This window comes from Ornithorhynchus anatinus, chromosome 1 (assembly GCF_004115215.2).
Source record: "Ornithorhynchus anatinus isolate Pmale09 chromosome 1, mOrnAna1.pri.v4, whole genome shotgun sequence".
Lineage (NCBI taxonomy): Eukaryota > Metazoa > Chordata > Mammalia > Monotremata > Ornithorhynchidae > Ornithorhynchus > Ornithorhynchus anatinus.
In genome coordinates, this window is record NC_041728.1 from 18,496,966 (window position 1) to 18,504,877 (window position 7,912).

The 7,912-nt window shown below is 44.7% G+C and overlaps 1 non-coding gene across 1 annotated transcript; it reads left to right on the top strand.

Moving 5' to 3' along the window:
- The first annotated feature begins 7,774 nt into the window (after positions 1-7,774).
- On the top strand, positions 7,775-7,912 carry LOC114816429. The gene has a single exon (XR_003764205.1). It is a non-coding gene; the product is annotated as a small nucleolar RNA SNORA7 (small nucleolar RNA).

Here is a 7,912-nt window from a genome sequence, read left to right on the forward strand (position 1 = left end):
GTCTGCCCGGAATTTCCGGTTCTTATTTGACATTTACTACGTATGAAAATATATTTAGGAGCCAATCTGCTGGCTGCTGCTGCAAGTAAAGAGCAGTTTCCACAACAAGCAACAGTAGGTTCCTTACTTTTTTTTTTTTTAATGTTATTTGTTAAGTGCTTACTATGTGCCAGGCACTATACTAAGCACTGGGGTAGATACAAAGCTAATCAGATTGGACACAGTCCATGTCCCACATAGGGTTCAGAGTCTTAATCCCCATTTAATGGAAGAGATAACAGAAACAGAGAAGTTAAGTGACTTGACCAAGGATACATAGCTGACAAGTGGCAGAGCCAGGATTAGAACCCTTACCTGGCTACAGTCTACCAATAGCAGTTCTTGAGCACAGGCTTTATGCAGACCATTATACTAAGTGGGAGGGAGGGCATATGAGAGTTAGTAGACACAATGATCCTTGCCCTAAAAAAGTTTACAATCTAGCAGAAAGGGCAACATTGTTAAATCCTGATGATATAATCACCATTTTGCTTGCAGAACACTGTTCTAAGCACCTGGGAGCACCTGCTACAAGTAGAAAACATTATTCTGCCTTTGACTACCTTCCAATCTGATGAAACAATGGTATGAGCCAATCAGGAGTGAGGTTGCTGGGGTCTACCTGGATGGGAAGTGGATTTGAATTTTCATTCTCACAACCAGGGAGGTCACAGCAACTAGAATCACAGGCCCCTCTCTGCCTCAGTGACCCATTCTCCCAGTTGCCCAGCAGCTAGATGCCCACAGACAGACATCGGACGCTGAGGTGGACGTGACTTCCCATATGTTATCCCGGGAACGTAGCATGCTGTGAAGATGTCACATGCAGCTTTTTGTAGATGTGCACTGTGTTCAAGTCTAGAAAGATACCCTGAGCCTCCCTCTTTGTTCCAGAGGCTTTGCATTCCCTTCCTACGTCCGCATAAACATAAGCATCATGTCGGAGCCACAGAACACGTCCCAAGTGGAGGAAGGTTGAGATCTGAAAAAAAAATGCTTGAAATATCCGCCCTGCCTTCAGCCACTCTTCAAAGATGGGCTGAATAGCATGGACTTCTGTGGCTTCCCAAACCGAGCTCAAGAATGGCCCCAGGTAATCACTCTTGGGGGACCCAGGTGGCTTCTAAAGATTGGGAGCCAGTTGGCCCATAGTGATCTGGGGCAACCTGAGGGACAAAGATGGAAATAGCACTTAGGGGATGAGACACAGAAAAAGCAAGTTCAGAATAAAAAGGAGAGAAAGAGTCAGGGGCCCAGAGGGAGAAATTAGCCAAAGTCAGGAATAGAGCAAAGAAAGACAGTCTCTTTTTATCTCCCCATTTCGACTGTAAGCTCCTTATGGGCAGGGAACATGTCTACCAACTCTGTTATATTGTACTCTCCCAACCACTCAATACAGTGCTCCCACACAGTAAGTGTTCAAATACAACTGATTGTTTTCCTTTCTTCTCTACACCCTCCATTCACGCAATTGTATTTATTGAGTGCTTACTGTCTACCAAGCCCTGTACTAAGCGCCTCATTGTGTTGTTCCTCTAAGGAACCGCCACTGACCATAAACAGTAACAATAATAATAATGATACTGTATAAGCACTCTCTGTGTGTCAAGCACTATACTAAGTATTGAGGTAGACATCAGGTCCCACACGGGGCTCACATTCTAAGTAAGGGAGAACAGCTACTGAATCCCCATTTTGCAGATGAGGGAACTGAGGCAGAGATGTTAAATGACTTTCCAAGGTCATGTAGCACATAAGTGGCAGATCTGGGATTAGAACCCAGGTCTTCCGACTCCCAGGCCCGAGCTCTTTCCGTTAGGCCTGTTCTTTCCCTATTTTCAGAGGCTTCCAAGCCAAGGATAAGAGAGACAGAACATATGAACAGAGGTGGCGGGGCTGATTCCTGGTCAGTCAGGACTGCTCACCCTCTCTGTGCCTACTTTACTTTTTCAGATTCCTCAGGTGAGCAGTCCATGGGGATCACCTACATTTACACAGTTTTTAGCTCGGGGTCTAGTCTCTAGACTCTAGTCACTCCCTCTCAAACTCTCCCTCCAACTGCTCCAGTAGGGAGAATGCCAGGCAGACTGGCAGATGTGTGAGGAGGAGGAAATCAGTGGGCCTGTAGTGTTTGGAGAATTCCTTGACGACTGGAGGTTAGAAAGAAAGGTCTTGGCCAGGTGTCATCAAACCTAGTAAGGCACCATGGACACTGCACAATTAAACGCCTGGTGCCGACCTTCCCTGTGCAGCCTAAGAGCTGGGTTGTTGCTTTCTGGTTAGTTCCAGGAACGTGTGGCCGGGAATATTCCAATCATCCCTTCCCATATCAAGCCTCTTCTCTGAAGTCTCTGGTCTCCCTACCCCTCTCTGCTGGGCAGATGTCAGATCTTCAAATCCCTACTTAAAGCTCACCTCCTCCAGGAGGCCTTCCCAGACTGAGCTCCCTCCTTTTTCCCTCTGCTCCCTCTACGCCCCCCCCCCTTCACCTCTCCGCAGCTAAACCCTTATCTCCCCACTTTCCCTCTCCTCCTCCCCTTCTCCCGTCCCACCCCCTCAGCACTGTACTCGTCTGCTCAACTGTATATATCTTCATCACCCTATTTATTTTGTTTATTTTGTTTAATGAGATGTACATTACCCTGATTCTATTTATTTGCCATTGTTATTATGAGATGTTCTTCCCCTTGACTCTATTTATTGCCATTGTTCTTGTCTGCCCATCTCCCCCGATTAGACTGTAAACCCGTCAAAGGGCAGGGACTGTCTATCTGTTGCCGACTTGTACATTCCAAGTGCTCAGTACAGTGCTCTGCACATAGTAAGTGCTCCATAAATACTATTGAATGAATGAATGAATATGGGAAGGCTGGTCAAGGAACAGGAAAAACAAGAGTCGGAAATGTACCTCAAACAGACAGGCTAACCCTATACCTTATTTTATTTTTTTTTTAAGAGCATTTCAAAGTTAACCTCCTTGAGGGTAGGAATCCTGCCTACCAGCTATATTCATTCATTTGTATTTATTGAGGGCTTACTGTGTGCAGAGCTCTGTACTAAGCACATGGGGAAGTACGACACAACAATAACTGTGACATTCCCTGCCCACAGTGAGTTCAAATGTTTAATTCATATCCTATTGCTGTACTCTCCCAAGAGCTTAGGATAGTGCTCTGAACAGGGTAAATGCTCAGTGAATATCACTGGTTGACTGAAATGCCTAGACAGCATACAATTTTAAAAAGTAATTTGGTTATTTCTAAATGTTTCAATGCCAACACCAGAACGTGGCTCTTGAATTTTGAAAAATAGGCTATTATTCATGAGTTCCATAAATATGAGAATGGTTTTTATGCTAAAATATGATTTTGTGATTATACTTCACCAGTCAATGTGCCCAAGGAATTTTCATAGTAACACTTCATATACAAAAGTATTTTTTTCCAGAGGGTTATTTTCATCTGAAAGAGAAACTCTACATAGAAATTCTTCTACTGTCGCGTTGATACCTACTCCCCAAGAGACTGAGCGAGTTTCTCTCCCCCCTCCTTCTTACTTCCCTCACCAATTACTCATTCACTCAAGTGTTATACAGACAGACCCAGTTGGGCTTGCAGATCTGATTTTTCACTCGAGTTATCATACTAGAATAATGTTGTGACCTCACATTCCTCGAGCCCCTGCATTTCCTCTCCATTCACCCCTAGGTTGCATTCCACTCAAACCTAACTCAGGTTGGTTGAAATTCTGGTTGATGTTTCAAATTTAGCTTGAAAGTCTCGAATGGATAAATCGCGAACACCTTTCACAGCATTTCACAAATTTACCTCAGAATGTCAGTATCACAGTATTGACACACATTGCAGAGACGAACTTTTCTAGTCTCTTATGGTACACACTGCAAGCTCCCAAGAGGCTGCCGTCTGGCTGGGGTTTATTGTTGCACGGTCCAAGAAAATCCCCTGCCTAAGCAGTTCCTTAAATGCACCCCCTTTCTATTGTCCACATTTCCCACTAAAGGACAGCTTCTAAATATCCCCTTAGCCATCTAGTCACTGCAGTGAGAACCAATATTCAGATTCTTAGCTTCCATTTCCAGCTCTCTCACTGATTCCCCGGCCTTGGTTGCCCAGGGCAAAACCTACTTCTAAGCTGAAAAATTTCCCTGTTTTGCCTATATCGTTATGGTGCCGTCGATAACTGTCTCACTAACTTGATAATCAAAAGGGATTGAAAACTACTATAGGTAGTGATGCCAAAAGTGGTGTGGAATAAGACCTCACTGGACAAGTAGGGAGAAGCAAAATTTTGATACCCCATAAAATTGCGTCCCCATCAGGGCCCCTAAGTTGGTCCACGATTCTTTAGGCAGCAGATCCAGGGCCTCTGGTTAAAGCAGATGTTTAACCCCGAGCAGCACATCGTGATTATGTTGTCTTGTTTTGTTCATCTGTCTCCCCCGATAAGACTGTAAACCCGTCACTGGGCAGGGATTGTCTCTATCTGTTGCCGATTTGTACATTCCAAGTGCTTAGTACAGTGCTCTGCACATAGTAAGCGCTCAATAAATACTATTGAATGAATGAATGAATGGAAATTCACCTGGCCCTCTTACTTGGCTGTTCAGTGTTTGAGGAAACACCATGCCTTGATGCCTCTTCAATTTTATCTGGTTGCTCTGGAAACTTGTTGAGTGGGCATATCACAGTCCTGGAAGACCTTCTCAGAAACTTCTACAGAGCCCAGGCTGCATGGAACAGTTTCAGAGCATGGGCCCGGGAATCAGAAGGACTCGGGTTCTAATCCTGCCTCTGCCACTGGTCTGCTGTGTGGCCTTGGGCAAGTCACTTCACTTCTCTAAGCCTCAGTTACCTAATCTATAAAATGGGGATTAAGACTTTGAGATCTATACGGGATAGGGACTGTGTCCAACCTGCCAATCTTGTATCCCGGCTCTGCCACTTGTCAGCTGTGTGACTGTGGGCAAGTCACTTCACTTCTCTGTGCCTCAGTTACCTCATCTGGAAAATGGGGATGAAGACTGTGAGCCTCACATGGGACAACCTGATTACTCTGTATCTACCCCAGCGCTTAGAACAGTGCTCTGCACATAGTAGGCGCTTAACAAATACCAACATTATTATCTATCTCAGCACTTGGTACAGTGCCTGGCACATAGTAATCACTTAATAAACACCATTAAAAGTAAAAAAAAATGAAAGAGAACTCGGAAAGTCATGCAACCTGTTTAGTGTCTGCGGGACATGGGATTAGTGAGGGCCAGTGTGTGCTAGGTCCTCATCAAGATGGCTGAAGTATATTCTATATGTCCCCTAACACCTAGCTAATTATAGGGCTTCAGGCTCCTGATGAGAAAACAAGCCACCACTGTAATAATAACAATAATAATAATAGTATTTAAGTGTTTACTATGTGCCAGACACTGTACTAAGCAATGGGGTGGATACAAGCAAATCGGGTTGGACACGGTTCCTGTCCAGGATGGGACTCATAGTCTTAATCCCCGTTTTACAAATGAGGTCACTGAGGCACAGAGAAGTTAAGTGACTTGCCTAAGGTCACACAGCACCTGTCTGTCTCCCCCAGTATAGACTGTAAGGCCGTCAATGGGCAGGGACTGTCTCTATCTGTTGCTGAATTGTACATTCCAAGCACTTAGTACAGTGCTCTGCACATAGTAAAAGCTCAATAAATACTACTGAATGAAGTGGCAGAACCGGGATTAGAACCCATGACATTCTGACACTCAGGCCCGTGTTCTATGCTACTTCCCACCTCACTCCTCTTATGGTTTCCCCATCCATTTGTGACACTGTGGCTCACAATCTAAGTAGGAAGGAGAACAGGAGCACAGAGGAGTAAAGTGACTTGCCCAGAGACACACAGTGAGCAAATGGCAGAGGCAGGATTAGAACCCAGGTCTTCTGACTCACAGACCCAAATGCTTTCCAATAGGCCACACAGTTTCTCATTTTATGGAGGGGTGCTGACTTTGAGCAATTCAAAGTGGGAGAATCCTGGTCCCAGACACCTTCCCCCATCCCACACTCACTCCAGAGACTAAGTACCACCTCTTCCTGGGCCCACTGGAAATCAGGTGTTACACCTGAGCCATGGAATCTGGCAGTAGAAGCTGTGGCAGAGAGAGGCTCAAGGCTGGAAAGTGAAACATTGAATCTAAAAGCCCAGTACTGAATCCTTGCAAGACAGAGGATGGGAAAAGACATCAACAGGCCTAATAGATGAGCACGGGATGGCTAGATATGAGGACCAGGTTATATATTACAGCTCTCGCTCTGGGTGACTTTAGGCAAGCCACTTAACCCCTCTAGTTCGCATTTTCCCATTTGTACAAGGGGGATGCTCTTTTTCACTCTTAGATTGTGAACTCTTTGTCACCCATTTGCTTTTCTATATCTATCCCGGTGCTGTAGATGTATGTGCTTATTAAATTTTTTTTTTACATTTACTCACCTCTAGACTACGAGTCAGTGAGGGGCAGGGGTCAGTCTCTTTACCTCGTGATTATTACTGTTATTAAAGTGCCGTTGAAGTCGTTTCCTATTCAGAGCGACTCCATGGATACACTTTCTCCAGAACGTCCAGTCCTCTGCCATTATCCACAACCTTTCTAATGGTTCTTCCGTTATCGTTGTTCTGGTTTCTATCCCTCTAGCTGTTGGTCTGCCTCTTCCACGTTTTCCCTGGACTCCTCCTAGCACTGGTGTCTTATCTCGCAATTACCCAAGCATTTAATAAATACCATTACTACAACTAGTAATGCTGTTCCACCTGGAAGCGCGTGGTGTTTCACGAGGAACCTTCACTTGTTTCAAGGGCACAAAGAGATCCTAAGTTATTTAGTGAGCCTCTCTGCTGCGGCAAGTTTACTTTCATTTGTTTTTACCCCTCCCCAGAGGCGGGCAGGTTTGACTCGAGCTTGGGCTTGAATCTGTATCCGTCAATTCTTTGCCAAAGAAATTTCCATATGTGTTATGGGACACTAATCCTCTGGGATTAATGATTAAATCACATCAGTTAATTATTGGTATTGATTGAGCACCTACTACAGAGCACTGTATAAGCACTCAGAAGAGTACATTACAAAAGTAATTGTGGGCAGGGAATGTATCTGTTATACTGTACTTTCTTAGATGCTTAGTACAGTGCTCTGCACAGAGTAAGCGCTCAATAAATATGACTGAATGAATGATCCCTGCCCACGAGGATCTTCCAGACTAGAGGTGTTGCATCTACAGTTTTGTGGTTGGCACTTACAGGAATGGTAAATGTGACAGCTGAGGGAACCAGTCACTTGCAGGTCTTGATGCGGAGTAATCACTGGTATTTATTGACCCCTTCTATGTGCACAGCGCTGTAGTAAACGCTTGGGAGAGTACAATATAACAGAATTAGCCATCACATTCCCTGCCCATCATGAGCTTACAGTCTATAGACAAGCTTGTTCGTCTCAGCAGCGGAGACCAACTTGTGTCTAAAGGCACATACTGTCTTTAGCCCTTTAAGTTGAGAAACAGTTGCTCTCTACTGGGCTAATTAACTGAGAATAAGGTTTTATGCACTGTAAGCACCCTTTCTCAATCAATGTATTTATTGTGTGCAGAGTTCATACTAAATGCTTGAGAGGGTACAGCAGCATTTATAGACATCATCCCCGATAATAATTGTATTGGTAGGCATTTAATATTTTCGATCCTTCTCAGGGTCGCACATGGAGAGTTTCCAGTATTCTACCAGTCTTGGCTACAGGAGGGAGAGTCAGGCAGGGGCCTATCTATTCCATTCCTAGCTTGGGCAGTGGCCGGTGAGTGGAAGGTAATCTGCTACAAGT